Genomic DNA, 22,896 nt, shown 5'->3' on the forward strand with positions numbered 1-22,896 from the left:
CCACTGCCGGGAAAAGTGTGTTGAGAGCAAATTTAATTGACGGACAAAGCTGGGTAAGCGTGATCACATAACCCAGTGGAAACATGCATGAGGCAGGAAATGCACTGCATCAAATGCAATCAGATACAACTCCAGCACCGTTTTCAAATAATTTTTGAAGGGATATAAATTGTATTTCAGGATTCAAATTTGCTTTACTTAAAAACCAAAAAAAAGCTTGTGGTAGCTGTGCATCCGTGATTGGTTTATACATTATGTTATTGAACTATAACAGAAAAATACAAACATTTCACATGAAATTCTGACAATCAAATGAGTTGATTTAAGGAATAATCAACACATTAAATAACATGCCTAAAAGCAGTGATTTGTCTACATTTACATGGTGGGTTAAAAACAGTGGCAAAACATTCTGGGTGGTAAGTAAAAGCAGAGGAGAATTGACTCCCCACTGTAGGGAGACTCATGGGAGGACAGTGAATGAGATTGGCATGTTTTTGAGCAGTGGATTACGTTGTTTATCGGTGGAGGAATTAAATGGCAGAGATGAGCAGGGGTGAGGGCATCATGGACTCTGAAGATGGGAGAGATTTTGTTGACGCAAAGGCAAATGGAAATCCAGTCAGAAAGGATGAGAGGCGACAGATGCTGCACCTTTTCAAGACAGGTGCATTTTGTGCACGCACTCTTTCGCGGTAAGGCTACAAATGGATGCGCTGTGTGAATTCAATTCCAAGTGGCTACGTGTGCAGGAGTAGCGCGCGCTCCGTCGCCAAACCAACCGCCGGCAGTGTGACGCACGCTGCCCTAATCCTGGGCACACACCCTGGGGGGTGGGGTCAGGAAAAACCTGGCAACGGAGCCGGCCATTGCGGACCCTGAACCAGCCATTGTGATCCAGGCCGGTGGGGTTCAGTGTCGGCATGGCACAAGTTAGAACGCGGGAGTTAAGGGGGATTCCTCCTCGTTGCAGTTGGTTCTACGCGTATTAGACAAACCACCACCAAACCTCTTAACACCTCCGCTACCCCTCCACCACTCCAGATGTGTTTGGTAATTTTACAATTAGCACAGGGACTCAATAATGAATGAACAGGGTAATTTTTTTGACTCCCTAAAAATTACCATGTTGTTGTTGCTGCTTAACTATAGATGATTCACAGGATGAGGAAATAATTCGTTAGATTTAAATATGCCACTTTTGGTGTGATTAAATACTGGTAAGAGTCAGGTGCTGGTGTTGCGATTTTACAATGACTTTGGTTTATGTGAGGTTTATGATCAGGTTCTAGAGCACCCATCAAGCTTCTTATAAATGCGCAGCCAGTTTGAAATACTGCACAGACAATAAACACTGTTACACAAGCAGCATCATTGCCATGTGAAATGTAATAATTGCGAAGCATATAACTCCCCACATTGTGTTTAGAGAGTACACCCAGTGGCAAAGAACACAAGTAAAACATACCAGCTGTCTCTTTCTAAATAGCATTTCATGTCAGGACACTTTAGAATTGCATGAAGCACTTGTTCAAAATTAATTTAGACAGAATGTTTCCAGATGCTACAAGAAATATGAATCTCAAAAATAAAACGATTGCAACATGCCATCACTGACTTAGTAAAATTTTATTTTGTACAAAATGAATGAACACGGACAGGCCTAATTAGCATCTAATTAGCAGGGCTAAACAATGGGCAAGCTATAGCACCTGTTACTAATGAATAGAATGTGGCAAGAAAGCATTGTAGATATAAACAAGACGGGAAAGCTGACAAAGTGGAGCAGCACCACCGTGGCGAGATGTTAACTACCTCGCCTGGTATACATACAGGAGGTCGTGGGTTCAATCCCAACCCCAGTGGTCAACGTGGATTTTTCTCCGGGTCCTCCGGTTTCTCCCTGCGCATTTAGAATCGTGCGTTTAGAGTATTTGGCCGCAACACATTTCCACACGGGAAGCCACTTCGTCGAGCTATCATTTGCGGCCAGGTCGCTTCTGAAAAAGATCTATATAGCTAAGTGGACCTTACCTGGTAAAATTAAAAAAATATTATTAGATTAGAAAAGATTTGTGCAGAACAGAGGTTACCAAACCAGGCACACCTAGGGGTCTGAGACCAAGCAGAAGGTTATAACATATGTAGAGGAGTACCGCGAGTACACAACGAGGGGCAAGCGCGGGAAGGGGGGCAAGCCAAGGGGCGAGTGGCAGAAGGTCGAGGCATGAGGGGAGGTCGAGAGAGACGTCCACTAAAGGGGGAGCCTGGCGGAAGGGAGCAGCCCGGGCAGAGGGGATAAAAGGGGGACCCCTCGAGAGAGGGGAGGAGAAAAAGAGAGAGGAAGAGCCGGAGCGAAGAGGTCCCGGGCCAGCCGAGAGAGGGGGGCTGTGTGTGGAGACGTAAGGGTAGCCTCGAGAGAGAGTCGGGAAAGGAGTAAGGGATGGGATGTAGCGAGCACCCGCCACGGGGCTAAGTGTGGGGTGAGGGAGCGTGGATAGAGGGAAGAATAAACGGCAAGCAGCCCAGAGTAATCAACCCTGGTCTCTGTCTGGTTTAGCAATCCTCCCTGGTGTCAAGAGTCCTATTCTACACATACATGGTGATAATGTCATTATAACTGGGGTCCCTCACATATCGAAAGTGCAACAAGCGGAGACCTAAACCCAGATGGTGGGAGACTGTGATAGTAGACCTTGGAGGTCAAGAGTCAAATTTACAATAGCTGCGGGAACCTAGCTAAAGGAAGCTATCGGTAAAGTGTGATGGCATCACTGGCATTGACCGTGGTGACCTATTTCCAAGATGGGTGGAGGTTTATTGAGCTGAATAACATGGAACACCCATATGAACTTCAGCAATCCCACTAAAGCCAGTGCGTGTGAAGGACAAGACAAATATCCCGCATATTGCCTTAGGAGACAGTTGGAGCAAATGCTGTTAGGGAGCACCTATTAAGGTTAGCATGACACACGAGAGGGTTGCGTGGCCAGAACCACACCTGGGCAACCTTTGGCTCCCCAGCGGCAATGTTCACACACCGCACCAGATACTCATTTGGGGCCGAGAAGACCTAGGGGCGGCCCAGAACCAGTTCAGATAATCGTCACTGATGTTGGCCGTGTTGTGTCCTTCCCACGTGAAGAACACAACACGCAGGTACAGAGCACTCTGGTTTAGCTCTTGGCCAATGCAAGGAGGAAAGCGCCTCTGTAAGAGGGTGTGTGAGGGGTGGGAGTGGGCACGTCGCCACAAACTGCTGCCTCGCCGGTGTTGCCAGCCCGCGGCGAGGCACCCAGCCCTCCACCTTCGCCGCGCGCAACGTGTGCCGTTTTAGCGCCTGCCATTTTCAAGGTTGATCCAGGGCCAGATGATGAAACTCCTCCTAACGCCACAATCATGGAGGCTCATGGCGTTGCAGGGTACGGTGGCGGTAACTGGGAAACGGGATGCGCTTAGCTCGCGCGACAGGTGCATGCTCTTACGCTAATGGTCCAGACCGTGAAAGATGCCAATTAACACTCGCGTATTCACAGGGTAAACATAGTTTTATTTCACGTTATTGAGGGTCATTAGTGTGGTCGGAATGCCATGTTTTTATTGCAAATTGACTATAATCCACAAAATAAAAGTTTAACGCATTGTATAACACAGCTTACATAATTTACATCAGCAGCGAAGTGAAGGCTTGAAAAAATGTGATTCTGCACAGTGCTACATAATTTTAAGGAAACTTAAGCTAGCTGCTGACCACTAGGCAAGTGGAAAGATCAAGAAGCTGCAGGCCAGACTCCACCGTTCTAAACTATGGCTAGCCAAAATAAATCAATTGGCATGAAGATGCCTTCTGATCCTCTTCATGCTAAGTTCCCACGGTCACTGATAAGCAGGCTTATAGATCCAGGAATGGTCTTGGGCCATTCTGGCACGTCTCAGATCTTGTCTGAAAGCTTTATGAGCCATTTCACACTATCGGCTCGGCCCTTCTCACATCGTCCCATTGGCGCCGGACACCATCCAACAAGATGCACTTGCACAAGACACTTGCCAAACCTTGAAACGCACTGCATACCAACCCACGCAGTAACCATGTTCTATTTGGATTACCTGCATTTGAACATGACGCAAGCTATTTTATGAAAACAGATACGCTCTCGCCAAGATTATTACGTCTCCATAGCACTGTAGTTAGGGGTACAGATAGGAAAGTTTTTTTGGCTTCAGTTTATTTTCAAGTAAGTTATTACGGCTATCGCTCATGGGCAAAAGCGACTTGTCTGCTAAATAATTACGTCACAGTCGTGAACATCATCATGTCGAGCAGAAGCCATTCTTCGCCGCGATCCCGCACAAACTTCAATGCGGCAGAGGAAAACGAACAGTTTACTGCAAAACCGGCTCCACAACTGAGCACACTAACCACTGGGCTGTGCTGCAGCTTAAATATTTAACTACTTGACTTTGGGCATGAACATTTTCACGTGTTAAACATAGGAAAATACTCGTGCTGCAAGTCGCACGTCATATGACCTTGGTGGATATTCTATTGACTTCCGGCTTCATTAGTCGCATGCTCAGGAAAGCAAAGCACTGAGCAGCTCATAAAAACTCTGCACTTGGGAGAGTGAGCTCAACATGCGTCCTTTAGCCCCATTATGCCTCCTTACACTGCAGAGCGATCAGGTGTGTTACAAGGCACAAGTCTGCAGCCAATTCGCATTAACAGTCTCAGGAGAACGCACTCCACTTGTACACATACACCTCCGCCAGAGCAATTACATAATGAATTATGTGACAATATCCAAAGAGTCAATTTAAACCAGTGCAATTATACAAATGTAAGGATTGCTACAGTGCCAGTGTATACATTTTGCACACAACTGGAACTTACAGTGAGGGAAAAAAGTATTTGAACCTCTGCTGATTTTGTACGTTTGCCCACTGACAAAGAAAAGATCAGTCTATAATTTTAATGGTAGGTTTATTTGAACAGTGAGAGACAGAATAACAACACAAAAAATCAGAAAAACGCAGGCCAAAAATGTTATAAATTGATTTGCATTTTAATGAGGGAAATAAGTATTTGACCCCCTCTCAATCAGAAAGATTTCTGGCTCTTTTATACAAGTAACGAGCTGAGATTAGGAGTACACTCTTAAAGGGAGTGCTCCTAATATCAGCTTGTTACCTGTATAAAAGACACCTGTCCACAGAAGCAATCAATCAAGATTCCAAACTTTCCACCATGGCCAAGACCAAAGAGCTCTCCAAGGATGTCAGGGAGAAGATTGTAGCCCTACACAAGGCTGGAATGGGCTTAAGACCATTGCGAAGCAGCTTGGTGAGAACGTGACAACAGTTGGTGCGATTATTCGCAAATGGAAGAAACACAAAAGAACTGTCAATCTCCCTCGGCCTGGGGCTCCATGCAAGATCTCACCTCGTGGAGTTGCAATAATCATGAGAACGGCGAGGAATCAGCCCAGAACTACACGGGAGGATCTTGTCAATGATCTCAAGGCAGTTGGGACCAGTCACCAAGAAAACAATTGGTAACACACTACGTCGTGAAGGACTGAAATCCTGCAGCGCCCGCAAGGTCCCCCTGCTCAAGAAAGCACATATACATGCCCGTCTGAAGTTTGCCAATAAACATCTGAATGATTCAAAGGACAACTGGGTGAAAGTGTTGTGGTTAGATGAGACCAAAATGGAGCTCTTTGGCATCAACTCAACTCGCCGTGTTTGGAGGAGGAGGAATGCTGCCTATGACCCCAAGAACACCATCCCCACCGTCAAACATGGAGGTAGAAACATTATGCTTTGGGGTGTTTTTCTGCTAAGGGGGCAGGACAACTTCACCGCATCAAAGGGACGATGGACGGGGCCCATGCACCGTCAAATCTTGGGCATTGAAAATGGGTCGTGGATGGGTATTCCAGCATGACAATGACCCAAAACACACGGCCAAGGCAACAAAGGAGTGGCTCAAGAAGAAGCACATTAAAGTCCTGGAGTGGCCTAGCCAGTCTCCAGACCTTAATCCCATAGAAAATCTGTGGAGGGAGCTGAAGGTTCAAGTTGCCAAACGTCAGCCTCGAAACCTTAATGACTTGGAGAAGATCTGCAAAGAGTGGGACAAAATCCCTCCTGAGGTGTGTGCAAACCTGGTGGCCAACTACAATAAACGTCTGACCTCTGATTGCCAACAAGGGTTTTGCCACCAAGTACTAAGTCATGTTTTGCAGAGGGGTCAAACACTTATTTCCGTCATTAAAATACCAATCAATTTATAACATTTTTGACATGCGTTTTTCTGGATTTTGTTGTTGTTATTCTGTCTCCCACTGTTCAAATAAACCTACCATTAAAATTACAGACTGATCATTTCTTTGTCAGTGGGCAAACATACAAAATCAGCAGGGGATCAAATACTTTTTTCCCTCACTGTACATAGTACAGTGATGTTTATATTTCTCAGAAAGAGGAAGACAAAAAAATATATTATAGAAAACGAGGCACATAAGTGGTGTAATGATAGGTTTGTACAGTATTCCCTCGTTATTTGCGAGGGATACGTTCTGGAGGTGCTCGTGAACAGCAAATTTCGTCCAGTTCCTGATTCAATTGGCGGATAGCGGAAATCGCCGACAGCAAGTTCTTAAATAACGAGGGAATACTGAATGTATACTATACATCAGGGGTGACCAACCTGCAACAGACCAAGAGCCAAGTACCCACGAGTTATCCAAAGAGCCAAGTGAATATATAAGTGTGTATGTATTGACAGTTTTTGGCACAGCATGGGAGACATTCATTATTCTTTGCTACTGTGATAGTATGTTTTACGTTATTCTCCATCGATAGAGCTGCATGTGGTGGATTAAAGAGCCGCATGCGGCTCAAGAGACACCAGTTGGCCACCGCTGCTGTAAATAGAGGTTTATATGCCACACATTACACAGCACTGAGTATATAGTTCTGTTTATATTATTTCCCACTCGCAAGGCTGCGAAGCACGCCAGCATGCTTAACCGTTCGAAGCAATGGATGATAAGGGGTCAAGCAAGGACGCCATGGTGGCAAGATGTTAACTACCTTGCCTCGTATAACAGGACATCTTGGGTTCAATCCCGACCTCGACGCCTGGTGTATATTTGGAGTTTGTATGCGTCTCTCCCCGTGGTCGTGTGGATTTTTCTCCGAGTCGTCTGATTTTTTCCCTCCAACATTAAAATCAACATGCGTTTTGAGTATTTGGCTGCTATAAATTTCCCCGTGATAAGCCACTTCGTTGAGCTATCATTTGTGGCCAGGTCATTTCTGTAAAAGAGCTAGAGCTCAGTGGCCCTTATTGATAAAAAAGTGTATAATTGCAGAGCAGCGTCGTGCCGGCCACTCAAACAGCTACTACTCCACAAAGTCAGCCGGCAGACTAACCATCATCTCTGCTAGACAGGGAGACATGTAGGTGCTAAGCAGAAAGGCAGGCAGAATAGAAAGAAGGCAATCAGTCAGGCATGCTGGAAGGCAGGCAAGTCAGACTAGCAAGCAGGCAAACAAGTATGTAGCTTACTGTTACATTTTTGGTGTTGTTGCACATTCTACTTTTTCAAGTGTCCCTTGCAAAAGACAATTTATTGCACAAATAAGCGCTAAGTTTCTATTAAGAGGTTCAAATAAAACATGCATGTGCTTTAGGGAAAGCAAACGTTTTGAATTTTAAAAATCAATTACGCCACGATCATTATTCAAAAGCCCGAGAATTCCACTGTCACAGCAAAAAAAGTTCTATACCAAAGAAACATTTGAAAAGAAAGCCGAAACATTGTGAAGGTGCCGGGTGAGAAAACTCTTGATAATTAAAAAGGACATCTCGCGCCTGCGAGTTTTATATTTAGCACAGTCAAAGGAAATCCAGTTTTGTTATCTCAGGGGAGTCATGCCAGGGCCAGTTATGTCCGGCGCTCGGCCTGCGAGATTTACTCGGCACAGTGCAACGTTCCTGAAACAACTCCGCGTCACGGCAAGTGTCATACGCCCCAGCCCATCTCACAGCATGGGTTAACAAGCGAGACGATTCGTCTCTCACCAAAAGAAAAAAAAAGACTAAGGCAAAAGATACGACAGCCATAGTAGAGCATTACTGACAACAATTGCCTCTGCCATAGGAATACGTAATTCCCACCATGCACCCCAGGGAACCAATGGAGAGGAGCAGTGTCCAATGCTCACTAGAGCAGTGATTTTGACTCTGAATGGGAATGTATCATAACTTATTGTAGTACTTACTCTCCGAATCAAATTCGTCTCACCTCAAGATGCTGAGCAGCTCTGCCCTGCAAGATCGAGCTTGGGCCAAACATGAACTAGGAAGCCTTCAGAGTGCAGGCTGCTTTAGGGGCCATGTAAAACTGTCCAGTGTTAGGAAACTGCTACGTGCCTACCCATGATCTGATTGGTACTGATGCTCGGTACTGACCAATCAATGTTCGCGAGAAGTGAACACAAACACTCAGTTGTGGACTGAGAAAGCTACGCTTTTGTTACAGTTCAAATTAAGGTAAACATAATAAAAGCGGGTCCTTTCAATTAACAATCGCATATTGTGGATTTTGGGGAATTAATGTTTGTGTAAACAAATACCTTCACCTTCAAAGATGCTAATTTATGAATGCAAAATATATTTAAGATGTGGCAGAAGAGTACATGCATGACGTGTCATTAAAAGAAACACATGGTGAAAAGCTTGCAATGCGCTTACAAGCTACTGGAAACATGATGTGCATTGCAGCCACATAATGTGTTCCAGAGAACCAGATGAAAAAGGTCAAGCACGCAAATTTTCTTCTTTAGGACGCGAAACACAACATAGGCCCAAACAAATTTTGTGTTTGGCTGTAAATGGAGCCAAGTTGAGCGGCAAGAGGAATGTACTCGGAGGAGCTGCAACGGCAGCTTTACAGCTGGTACATAGCGATAAGAGGAAGCTAGATTAGAGCAAACCAACCCTGTGGCTCTAGTTTAATTCCAGGGAATGCATTGTTATCGTCTTCCCACGTACAATTCACTTTTCAATTTCACCACAAATGTGGTCAAAAGCAATATTAGACAGCCTGAGTGGAGTACAACCAGACCTCTGTATAAGCCACCATTAAACTATGGGAGATGCACGTCAGAGCCACAGCTTTAATGTCTGTCACTAAACCTCCACCCACCGTGCAAATCGGATGAATCTGAAAATGATGTGCAGCATCATTCTGAGCAATTCCATAAATGTGGAGAGAAAAAAATAGATTATTGCAAGTAACAATTCATTAGACCATGAAGGGGGCAAATGCTATAGACCTAGATCTAAGGACTAATGATTTAAGTATTATTTGGTTCAAGAAAGCATTATTTTTTCTCTTTACATTTGTATTGAAGCACCTCTTGTGGCTACAGAGGTCACTTGCACTAATTATGTACAAAACGTGTGCGTACAAGTGTACATGCACAGCTCTTTAGTCAAACCACTGCTGGATCAGGGCCTCTTCATTCCATAAGGGGCATGGTGGTTATTTGACCATACTTCACCACACTGATCAGTGTGGGTTAATGAAAGAGGGAGAGTTGACTTAGAACATGATACAGTACAATTGATGTTGCTGCTCTGCTGCCTGCCGACAATGTAGCTCCGCTTCAGCCAAGACACTTGTTCTATGATTTGTGATTGCGCATTCGAGCTCTATCCAGATTCAACCCTGCTGAGGCATAACAAAATTGGGCACATTGCAAGTGATTGTGTTCACAGGCACCATAAAAATATGGCAAGCAAAAAAAATAGATTCTCACACAAAAATCAGAATGCTTTTATTGTGAGCATAAGATAAAAATTCTCCAGGTTTTCATCCATTTCGCGTCTATTTTTTACATGCTATGAAGGGCCTTGCTCAAAACGTCATCTATTTGTGAGGCGCCTAATGCATCTGAGGTATTTTACTTTCAAGGACAAAGTCTTACTGACGAACGTATTGCATTTTCTGCTTATTTGTTGCTTGCGAACCGCTGCCAACACACCATCCCCCCCAAACGAGTGGCTTCATTTCTTCCGGTGGATTTTATGCACCATTCTGACACCACCACTCATGATGGTTCACCAGGTCTCCCTCCCTAAGAAGACTGTGAACATAGTAATAGGTTTTTACCCTTTTAGCTGGCACAAAAACTGACACCTTTTACAAGGGATCATGTTTGCAATAACCACAACACAAGCAGTCAAGCAGTCAATACTATATACTGGCAAAGGAGGTCTCATAAGACTGTGAACCTCAACGGGCTGTCGCATGCTTAAACGAAGGGCATTAAATTGGATTCGCCAGCAGGCCCCTCCTCCCCACCGTTAAGCTAATCCAACAATCGACTGCGCAGGTTCTACCAGCTCCACCTCCCTCATTTGAAAGTGATTGGTCTAGCACAGAGATCGGCAAACCTGCGGCTCCGGATACGCATGCAGCTCTTTACTGACTGCTTCGTGACGTCAACGTATGCATGTAGTATTCACATACATCTACTGCGGCTCTTGAAATATTGAGTTTTGTATGGAATTCGAAAAAACATGTCTCTTCTTGTTATTTTGGTTTGCCGAAATAAGAGCTCTCTATTTAATCGAAGCCAGTTCAAAATAGTAATTTAAATAATTTGATCTTGATTTGAAGCTTTCGTTACTGCAGGAATCCACTCTTTGGTTCTTTCGGTAAAGTCATGTAGATAGCAAATTAATAGATCACGACGTTTGGATCGCAACACAAGCAATCGTCAGACAAACACAGCAGGAGAACTGCTGAAACAGTTCTCCTGATGTGTTTGTCTCACCTGATGATGATTGCGTGTGTTGCGATTGAAACGTCGAGCAAAGAATTAGATCTTTTTTCATTTGCAACTCTTAAGCAGTTAAAATATTTGAAGTTATTCGATAACACATGCAGGATTTTGAGCCCGTGAGGACTGGAGTTGTGAACCCCTGGGGATCAAGCCCATGCAAAACAGATCGACAGGTGCCTGCCACTAACCTCTCCTCCATGCCTCACAATGTGGGTATTCCAAATACATTAAAAATAACACTTTATACAACTCCTCGTTGCGTATGGGAATATACAAAATAAAGGTCAATATAATACTGCCACGAATAATTCTGCAATGCACATTAGCCTAAGAGCAGTAGCGTCTCATTGCTAGAAATGCAATGGACTCCTTTCCCTCCACATCTGGCTGGACTGTGACGATTCAGTATCACGATTTGAGTTAAGTAGAGAAATACCCCGGTTCGTGTCGTGAAAGGTGGGACCAAAATAGAAACGACGTAAATCAAAGCAATTTCTCCACGAGAGGTAAACAAAGACAACGGAGGTTATGGTGCAGCTCTGTGTTAATGCGCACATTTTCATCCTAAACATACCCACAACGTTCCATAAAGTTACTAAAAATACTTTACACAACACTAGTGCACAGCAGTAAACGTTAACAACAAATTCTAGAGGATAAAATAAATTACAGTACACTATATTCAGCAAAATTCCCTACATAAATAATATATTGTACTCTACAGTACAACACATTTATTATGCACGACGCAAAGTAGTTCATGTACAGGGTAGCCAGAGTTGAAGGCTGAGGCGACAGATACGAGAATGGACGGATGCTGTCAGCGACGGAAGTGTAACGGCTTGGGGTGACGAAAATCAGGTAGAGGTATAAATAAAGCGACGACGTATTTGTGAAATTACGTAAAAGGGGAAGACGTGAATCAATTGTATTACTGCACAGATATATTGCTTTTGCGGTGGATGTATGTAAATCTACAGTAGTAATAATGATGCTATTGCCTCAGAGCAAATGGAAATGCTCAATTCGATACAAGAAACGTGCCCTTTTAGATGCGCTTCTGCAGCCGTCTGGAACGCTCTTCCTGCCGATATTAGGAAGCCAATGGGGATATGCACTTTTAAATCTAGACTGAAAACTCATTTCTTCAGAACTGCGTCTGTGTTTAGTTTGTTGTCCTTCCCCTACACTTCCCGTCAGCAAGGTTGGCTACGTACGGTGCAAAAGAAGTTCAACATACATACCAGAATCGATTTTAAGAAATCATTTATTTGCTACACCGGAAAGGCGAGTGGACGTGCAGCAAACACCCAGGAGTGTGAGCAGGCTTTACACGTTGTGCTGAAACTGCATGAGCAAGCAGCACACGATCAACGGCCCACAAAGCGTGAGCCCCAAGGAGTCGGGGAGGAGCCATTTTCTGCTACAGCAGCTGCTGTCAAGTGGATAAACATGTTTTAGACAAGAGGCCGCTTCGAGCAGCAGACAAAAAAAATGTTTTAAAACACCCATCCACCACCCCTCATGTGTGGATATTATAGGCAAACCAGTCAACATGTGACCACTTTCAACACGATCAGACAAACGTATTGCCTTGCAGTATTTCGAATGTGGCGAGATGTGCTCACGTTTTTATAATAATTTACAGCCCTTTGTCAATCCACTCGTGAATGAAGGCCTCGCCCACCACGCATTGTCAGTAATGGTTGGTTGACTTTACTTCACCAGGTTGGTCAGGGTCAGCTTGTGAAGTCAGAGAGTACCTTAAGTCCAGATTTAACTCGCCACTCATGTAAGGCATGGATATGAATCTCGCCACTCATGTTAGGCATGGATGTGAATCTCGCCACTCATGTTAGGCATGGATGTGAATCTCGCCACTCATGTTAGGCATGGATGTGAATCTCGCCACTCATGTTTTGCATGGATGTGAATCTAACTCAGGCTACTGGATTCATAGCACTGCGTGCTAATTACTGTGCCTCCATCCCCGCCTGACCACATTACAGGGCTCTATAAAACCAATTTGAATTGTATATCTTTCTCTTAATTTTGAAGTAATAACCACACATTTAACCTCAATTTCAAATTCATTCAGCAAACGACAATTAATCTTAGCCTACAAATTCATAAAGTTCTAACTTCGCATACCAATTATGTGCTCTTCTCCGACTTTTTTTTCCAGGGAGTCAAGGGATGTAAAATCAACGTTGAGCCGTGTGCGGACCCAACACGTGGCACTAACGTTGTTAGAAACGGGAGGACACAGTAACTACATAATACCCTTGGCAATCGTGAGTCACGCAAAGCCATTGTCCAAACGAGGCCTTTCTCAACAGCTTACCTATCTCATACAGGTGAAGCCGTGCACTGACAGCTGGCACCTGTCCCTTACGCGTATGCACGTCACGTTCGGCCAATCCCTGCCAAACAGCCAGTTTGTCAATGGACCGTTCGGCACACTCCAGCCACCACCACTCAAGGAATTATCACGATTCTGGGTTATGAATAGATTCAAGAGTAAACTAGTTTAAGCCTTGTTTATACTGTCTTAAATTACCACCCTCTATCATTTGTTTCATTAGCCTAAAAGGTACAATGGTTTGCATACATTGTAAATAATCCATTTTCTCACACACGATTTGATGAATATATTAGATATAAAAAATCAATTGTCATCGTTGAATCATTACATGCATATTGCCCAACGCCAGATTTCATAACACATGCGAAGTCGAGGTAATTTTATACAGCATTTACAGCTGCACCAAATAAAACCAAGGCAATTGTCAACAACCCCATGACTTGGGCCTGATTTCAGGAAATCCCACTGCTGCTACAGTGCGGCACACATATAAAGCAATTTCTCTCAATGAAAACCCGATTGGATCATAAATATTTGGCCTTTGCATCCAAAAAGTTAAAGGTTTGTAGTCTGAAGTTATATTGGACAACATCTGTTCCGAGAAGGGTGGCAGTAAAACGTTATGTTCTATTCAAGCAAGCGGATATCAATGAAGCAGCGACAGGTTACGGGACACAACGTGCAGGTCACTTCGTGGCTCTGATGTGTGCATGTGCCAGTGTGGCTGGTGCCTGCGCAAACATTCCCCCGCCCCAATGCCATTCGCTGCGGCACACCCCATCCCCAGCTCCAACTTCACGGTCAATATGCCCTGTGCTGCAAACACAAAAGAGGGAATATCCGCGCCGCAGGAAACGGCGGGACGTGCCTAATACTTCCGGTTGGGCCTTGCGAGCGGGCGACCTCGACCAGCTTCGCCGCCGCCCCTCGCCACGACCACCGCCGCCGATGCCTCGTGCCGAACCCACATGTCCGTTTCCCACAACCCGGCCGGACAGCGCTACTAAAGCCAGATTAACCCCGCTGCACGTGAGCCACCCTCGCTCAGATTTACAACTGTCGACCGTTTTTCCATCACAGCTTTAACGGCAAACAGCTGGACACATATTTTAAACCCGGTCCATATTTGTGGGGGTGGAGGGGGTGTTGTGGGGGGGGTGTTGTGGGGGGGGGGGGGTATGTTGAGAGAGTTGTCTTCATTGAGCATATATTAAAGTCAATCCATCAAAATAACATTAAGTTACTTCAGCCATCGAGGTAACTTCTGATAACAAAAATCGGTCAGTTTACATTTTTGCACGCACACAAAAGAAAGTAAATATACGTATCATTGGCAACACAAGGTAGACGAGTATCGTGGAACCTCAAGCACACCCCATGTGCATCTAATTCATCACCGGCTCATCTTTGCCGAACTGGCTAAAGGAGCCCCCCCCCACCCCCGATGGGACATGACGATGTGCAGTATTCAGCAGTTCCTGCTCTTAAACAACAGGGGTCCTGAAGTCTCTTTCCAGTCACTCCCAACAGCCTCGGACTCTCTGCTGGAACCACCTCATACCCCCCCCCTTTCCTGCACTTAGCACTGTGGACGCTCCCCACCCACCCCCAGTCAATGATATATTCCCGCGTGCCTACACTATATATAGGCACAATCCCTAGCTGAGCCGATTTCTGAAAAATGTAACGTAGTGCACGCGTTTTAACTCCGCAGGAAGGCATTTTGGCTCCATTTTACTTAGTGTTAATCCAACACAGCACCAAAGTTTGTAAAGTTACTGTACATTACTTTTGTTAAATTCCGTAAAGACTGACTATCTAACAGCAGGGTGTATCCACTCAGGGTGTTAGGTGATTAGCCACAATGATACACTATACTATCCTGAACTCTATGCAGAGTGAAACAACTCAAACAGAACATTTGAGAAAACCATGTCCCCATTAGGAATTTCCACAGTGCTGAGGATTACACCGTCACAAGATAGTGATTTACACAACACTAAGGGATAAAAAAACAAAGTTTGATAATTATCATCTGTTGATCAAAATCTAAACTCTTAATGGAGGAAATAACAAATGTTTTGGGCAACTGCCTTTCCTCCGAGTAAGCAGCAACGGCTACAATAATTTCAGTAATGAGCAAATAAACGCGATCTAACCCAAAAACCTTTATGAATAATGAGCAAATGCACAGACTTTGCAAAGCATACAAATGCAAACGGATGAAATATTCACAGCTTTTATGCGAGAACAGGTAATGCCATTCAATGTGGCTAAAGCAGAGGTCATTTAATGCAAGGGGGCCACTCGAATGTGATCCAGTGGGCTACACATACAGAACACATGTGAAATGTGACTCAAACACTCTCACACGAATACCTGGCCACGATTCGACGTTTTAACAATGTAAATGGCCAGACACTGCTCGTCTCAAAGTCCGAACAAATAATTATCTCATTGATGCGCAGCACAAGCTTGTGCTCAGCAAACTTCAGCTCAACTCCCTGTTCATCTTTGGGTTTCAAATTCAGGTCAATGTCTACATGGGGGTCGTTGTCTCGACGCTAACAAATGCGACGCACATGCTGCGGTATTACGGTGTACGAGCACCGCCAAACACCGGAGTGCCACGCACCGTCAGGAACATGGAACCGAATTAATAACGACACGAAATCATGGCACCGGAAACAGAAAATAGGACACACTAAGTGCTACTTTGCAGCACTGCAATTTTCAAAATCAACTTGCAGGGTTAGCTTTCTAAAAATCATAAAACTGCTCGAAGCTATATTTAGGCCCACTTTTTTTGAATAGCAAAATAGTACACTATGCCGCCGCCTTACATTTACAGCTCTTTTGTCAATCCACTGCTAGTTGAGGGCCATCCGAGTTGTGAGGGTTATTTGACCACCACTGACCTCACTGGTCAGTAGTGAATGTTGTTGAAGTCGGGGAGAGTATAGATGTGGGTGCAGAAGCCCAGTATAACAATTCATTTTCCTGCATTGCCCTCTGCTGATCACCGCGTAAGCTTGGCCCCACAGAAGCCTATGACAACCGGGCTTGCACGGTGATCACCCATCCAAGCACTGAGATATGATGATTTTGGGCGCATTTCGGGTGATATGGTTATAGATACACACTACCTCAGATATGTATAAATAACCTGCAAGAGACAAATTGTTTATTTAAACTTTAAAGCGTCTCTGGGAAAACCCTTGTCTTATTGATCAACACTACAAAAAGTACATTGCATAAATCAACAATGACTCATCTGTGCTCACTGTGATTAATGGATCAATATTTAAATCACTGCACAAAGATACTGCTTCTCATACAGCTTCTCATACTGCATTCTGAAAGCACTTCGGCACAACTCTCCACCTCACATAGCAGGGTGGAGGAGGCACACGCGGCTACAGCTGTGGGGCGTGCATAGGTCGGTTTTTATAAAGAGGACCATCTGCGAAGGTTACTTAGATTTTCCCCAAGCCTGCAATGCGTGATAATCCAATTAATTATTTTATTTTAAAAAAGAAACTCCCGGGCCTAGTCTCATCACAGGCAAGTGGGTGGGTGTGAGATTTCCGATGAGTATGTTCAAGTGTGAGCGCAATGGGTCATGATGGTATGCGTACGCGGGTTGCTTGGCTGTGTACATCTGCAATTAACGCCACGCTCCATTTAAATCCCAGTAATTAGAGGCTGTGATACAATGACTTGTTTCCAGTCATGTTAATTCAAAACGTAACAGGCGGGTTACTCTGAAATTTCAAAAGACGTTTTCTTGCCTTACACACCCCTAAATTATGGTTGTGTAAACAGCACGGCAGGGGCAGCAACCCGTCGGTCTTAGATTTGTCATTTCCCAGCTCCGTGAATGGGGGGATTAATATCCCACATTAACAATACATTACAAGAGTCAATGACAAAATTAAGCTAACTATTGAGAAGTGCACAATGAACAATGTAGGGAAATGGGACAGTCGGACACAGCACTATAAGTAGCATGGTCGACTACATACGGCGCAAAGGAAGTTCAACATGCATTCATACAAACTGCCTGGATATAAAGGGAAAGATTTGAAAAAAAAAACAAATTCCTGCCCATACATTTGCATTGCTGGTTGAGACTGGGTTGTTAGTGCTCAGTCTAGATAAGCAGAAGTCGTTAGTGCAGTAAGTTTCCATATGCCAGGAATGGAGAACCACAACATTTTGTGCAAACCGAGATTTTTACCTGCAATGTGCAAGCCACATCTGGCGCTGGGGATTGGAGAGCAAAGACTCCATATCAGATCACTGTCAGCATCCAGCCGTGTTTCGGAACCAGTCCCATAACCGGGTGTTCGCCCGCCACCGCACCGTACTCCCAACCCCCCCGCCCCCCCCCCCCCCCCAGATTTTAAAAGAAATGACTAGCCCTGGTATCAAATGCAAAGCGTAGAATATGCATCTCAGCATCAGGCAAGAATGCAAGTTATCTGGAATTTGTCAGCGAGAGGGTGTGTGAATTGTAAAGGGCTGTTGCTCCCCCACCCACATTAATGGTTGTTATTACACAGAAGCGAGCGCAGGATATCCTTGCTGGCTCAGTTTAAAATATCCAGGATTTGCTTACTTGCTGCACATTAATGTAATAATATTTCGACAAGGCAGGGGGCTTGTCCATAATTAGAAAGCACTGCCGAGAGGCTGCTGCTGATGCTGCTGACGAATGATCCCATTAGCAAAGGGATCAAATTAAGTGCAATCTATAATTGGCGTCACAATTCAAATATTAAAGAAATTACCCAAGTGCTCCTATATTAGATAAAGTGTGGTTGGGTCACTTCAGCGCATTATCCCATTTCATCATCACAAGCTCTATCTAGGACACTGCAAAGAGTGAGTGGTCAGGTGTGTTAATTGACCCTCACTAATACCACTGTCCTGTGATTGCTGAAGATTTATAATCAATAAGCCACTTTGCATTGGCAATCCCGTAAAATAAAAGTGATGACCATTACAAACTTCACTGGTCTCAAGTGCAAACATTGTTCTGCATAAATTTGCCCAGATTTTACATGACAATAAGAAAATTAACATCAGAGAAGACGACCGAGACATAGCTCTTTGAAGAGACGCATGCAATTACAAACAGCTAGATAAATAATACAAATTGGTGTTACCAAAACACCGGGCCACTTTAATCAACGAAAAGGGGGCTAACAAAACAATGAATTACACAGTACACGCTGGGGACCCCCAAGTGCACCACGGATGTAGCTTTTCAATCTGCCGCTCTTCAACCCCATTCCCGCCGCCACCCACCCCCTCCCCGTGCTGGGAAATCGGTCAGTCGGCGACGTCACTCAATTACCGTGAACTATTTTTCAACCCTACAAGACCGGCATTAAGAGGCAAGCGGCGTGACGGCAGGCTGCAGGCACTCCGTGGTCTCCCCTCGCGGCCGGACACAGCAGCCGCAAGGAAATCAATGTCACAGTGGTGATGCCCCGGCATTCGCTACCCAGCGGTTTCGGCTGGCTCTGCAAAGGCCACACCTCCCCCCCCCCTAACCACATGTGGGTTTAAAATAGTTCACGCCGCCACATACAGCCTTCGTTACGCTTATTATCAACTGCTAAACGGCCGAGCTGCTGTTGGTCAGCCACTCCGTTGCATGTAGAGTCATGGCAACGTGCAGGCCAGGTGGACGCTTAAAAGGAGTACTCGGACAGGAAATGCGAATGTGTAGTACTGTACTTAATATTAATGATTATTAGCACGCACTGGTCTGCTGCAGTTCGTCTGAGAAATGCACGGAAATGTTTGTTTCACAGCTACGTAAGTACTTGTGAGGAGGACTAAGGCTGAACAAATGAAACCTCTTTGTTTCTCAATACTGCTAACTAGTGCACAATAAACATGTCACATTTTCAGCCCCTTTGGTCATTTCAATGTTGCATGAAAGCCTCCCCATGCATTAGTCATGATTGTTGTTTGACTATAACTCCAACAAGCTGGTTAGTGAGGGTTGCTGAAAAGGAGGGGCAAGCCAGGACCAGTTCAGATATCACTTGCCACCGATGTTAGCAATGGCCAGGATTTTCACTCGGGTTACACGGGTTCATACCGCAGTGTGTTAATCACTGTGCCACTGGTCCAACCACTTTTTTTGAACGCACACAATTTTGTTTACATGTAATACTCTTGAAATTAAAGCTAACAAATTTAAACACATGAAAGATTAAAATGACTGCCAATGGGCATGCAGGGCTGGCAGTCAATTCGTTATCTGCTTTCCTCACACAAGAACCCCTAAAGTGACCAGTCTCCAAAAGCGTCTTTCAATAAATCTGGCAGAGACTGTGTCGCTGGACAGCGGGAGAAAAGGGCTACAAAAGGCACGGAAGCCATTAGTCGCGAGGGCCCTGCGTGCGTCGTACAGAACCGCACTCGAGGGGCGGCAGGAAGAGGAAGCCACGAAGCCTCAGTCACATCCTTCCCCTCGCAATTTAAGGGATACTCGCTGACATCGCCGCTCAGAATAGAAAATGCTTCATAATACATCGGCCCCGATGGAACGGAGGCCCTGTCTTAAAGAGAGCACCGGTTTATTCTAACATCCAGTGATTCACCTGAGATAAACATGCTCACAAATAACCGACACTCAAAAGCGTGTCAACGTGCAAGCCTATGAACACGTACACAAAGTCGCGCGAGTCATAACAAACTCGATGTTGATTTCATGCAGACATACATGGCCAGCCAAGCCTCCGCAAAATCCTGCGGTGTAGGTACCAGTTGTAAAGCATAAATACAATCTCTTTGGTTTCATTATTGCTTCCTCTGGGATGGCTTTGTTTCGCGGGTTCAGGCAGGTGCACAACTGGCCAATGTAATGTTTCCACAAACAACGCTGTTTGCCAACAACAATTATCCTCTTCTGTTCAAGAAGAATATTGGGGCAACGCAAAGCAGCATTTATATAATGTACAGTGTTCATTGTACACCTTATGCATGGACTACAGAAGAGCACAAGTCTAACCCAAAGGTAAAATTCTACCCCAAAAGAAATACGAATTTCTGTAGATGATCATGAAATGTTATTTATTTTTATCAAAGATAACAAAGTAGTCGATTATCACCAACAAATGTAAACTGTGACTAAGTGAATGTGTCAATTGTTGAGCTTGTCAAGTAATATCTCACTAAGTGATAAATAAAGCAACACCTTCCCAACTTGACCGCTACTACCGTAATAGCCAATTTAAATTGTCTCATTCACCATGCCACATACGACATGGAGCCCACTTACAACCTTTCAGTCAATTGGTTACTGTACTTAGTTGTCCACAGAGACCTGATATGCATGTTATGAGAATGCCATAAAGCGCAATTTCTCGAAAAAATGCACTCGTACGACATGCTGTGCGAGCACGAAGGGTATAAAAGCAATGTACGTAACTTAATAAAACAAATATTGTTCAGAGTTCACCTAGGTTCAGCTATGATCACTGCTTACAGTAGCATTTTCTCCCCGTGTTTACATTCACCGCTGCTACGATAGGACATATCGTACCTATCTGAACATAAAGTGTCACCGTGATGACTTAAGACAGGTGAAAGATCACCGTCAAGTTGTGAACATGTGACAACTGGCAGCGAGACTGCACCCAATGAGACTGGGAGAAGAGATATGCCGTAAGAGAGACGTTAGACTCATATATATTTTTTTACATTTTCTCATAAATACAAATCGGCGCTCTGGTATTTTGTGCGACACGCACGGCAGTGTGCGACGCAAGTCGGCGCTCGCCCAAACCCGTACGTCTGTGGCCAAGCGTAACCACATGAGCCAGCGAACGAGACTCGAACGTTTCCGTGAACTCAATGTTGGGTTTTTTTCTCACCTCACTTAATTAAACCAGACGGTGGAATTAAAGCTAGTTCCAAAACACGAATTTGTTATAAAAAGCAAACAGGATTTCTTAGAATTGTCTCCACAGCTTTAAGCCTTTGTTATCTGTAAATCTGAAATGGATGATTAGGCAAGCGAGTTTAAATTGAGGTTTTGCCACATTCAGTCATTCGAGGAGCGAAGTGTGCTCTATAATTTACTGAAGCACTATAGGCATACATTATCACAATGCCCTATTATAATCATTATTATTACCGTTCAGTAAGGACCACATGCTAATAAATTAAAGGAATGAGGGAAGGGTCCCTTCTGCAAGGACAGCATGGATATTGATTCTTTTTTGCGCCTAATTTCCTTCACAATGAAGCCTCATCTCCCATTTTCCCAGAGGTGCCACAAAAAACCTTGCCACATTCACAACGCTACCAACAGTGGGAAGACCCTCCACTATACTATTTGTTTAACAAGAATGTACATGCACGAAACAGATTTTTAATTCCTTGCATTTTCCACTTGGCTCCAAGACAGGATGGGCATAGATTGGGACGAATATAAAAATGCATTTGGCTGCTGCTAATAGAACATGACCTATTTTTACCCAAAATGTGAATGTCTGTAGACCGATGCATTCGCTAGCAGGCAGTAAGAAACAGCAAGAGGTCACATGTTGAAGAGCAACAATGCTGCAACCTTCCCCTTCACAAAAAAGAATGAGGACTAATAAAGAAACTGCATATTTACTCACGTCCTAAGGGAGGTGCTAGAACAGTGGGCTTTTGGGCCCCCTGTTCTCCCTGCGATGTTTGCTAATGTGGGGCTGTGTCAGCAGAGCAGGCTGTGCATCGAAGGGGGTTGGGGGAGATGGGATGGGGGAGCTACCGGAAGCTTTTGTACTGGAGCAGCTGTCATGCCAGAAGCCAATAACGTGACATTGCTGAAATCCCTGGAGCAGCTTAGTATGCTCGGCGCTGCACACACGGCCTGGTGTGGGCGCTGTACCTGCACTCGTCTCTACACGCAGGCAACATTTTGATGACACTCCAAATCACCTCTGGCAGTCGCGTGACAATTAAGCCAACGAGCTTGCAAATTTCTAATGAACGCAACACTTGTTTGGGGGGGGGGGAATGAACACCAACGATTAATTGGGTCACCAGCGCCAAACTCCCACAATGAAACAAGTGATTAAAAGGTCAAAGTTTAGGTGGACGGCTAAACGATGGGAAGATTGCGATGGAATGCTACGCAGGTGGCTAATTGGCATGAAAGTTGTGAGGACCAACGGCCGCAGCTGTTTGATTTGGCAATTCTGTTGTGCAAGATTGAGCAAGTGTTCTTTTGATAAGCCACTTTGGCGTCAGGTGCCAATTTTACAGGGGTGCACAGAAATTACACATGTACACACCTGCCTGCCACAGACCGATGGTGATTAAATGACCAATAACAAACAATCTTAATCAAAGTGCACGTTTTACAAGAGGTCAAACACCACAGGAGAAGTGTCATCTAAATGTCGTCCTGACCCAAAGAGTTCGAGTTCACGTGATTTAGTCCGTCTCAGTGCCTCATTATCTCGTTCTGTAATCCCACCTACAGCTCAGTACTCCAACCACCCACATGAGGCACTTTAATATACTGACTTTTCAAAGCTACAATCTATTAAAAAAATAAACACAAATAACACATTTTAATGTTTGGCCACGAGGTGAGACATTTAAAAATGTCTACACATTGTCAAATCTGCATATTTCACGCACAAGAT

General features: G+C 44.5%; 1 protein-coding gene across 2 annotated transcripts in view; it reads right to left on the reverse strand.

Moving 5' to 3' along the window:
• Window positions 1-22,896, reverse strand: part of LOC116939445 (serine/threonine-protein kinase MRCK alpha-like) — an 82,530-nt gene that overhangs the window by 56,364 nt on the left and 3,270 nt on the right. The gene's annotated exons all lie outside the window — the stretch shown is intronic.

The sequence above is a fragment of the Petromyzon marinus genome, chromosome 6 (assembly GCF_048934315.1).
Source record: "Petromyzon marinus isolate PM22_M1 ecotype Great Lakes invasive population chromosome 6, UKy_Petmar_22M1.pri1.0, whole genome shotgun sequence".
Lineage (NCBI taxonomy): Eukaryota > Metazoa > Chordata > Hyperoartia > Petromyzontiformes > Petromyzontidae > Petromyzon > Petromyzon marinus.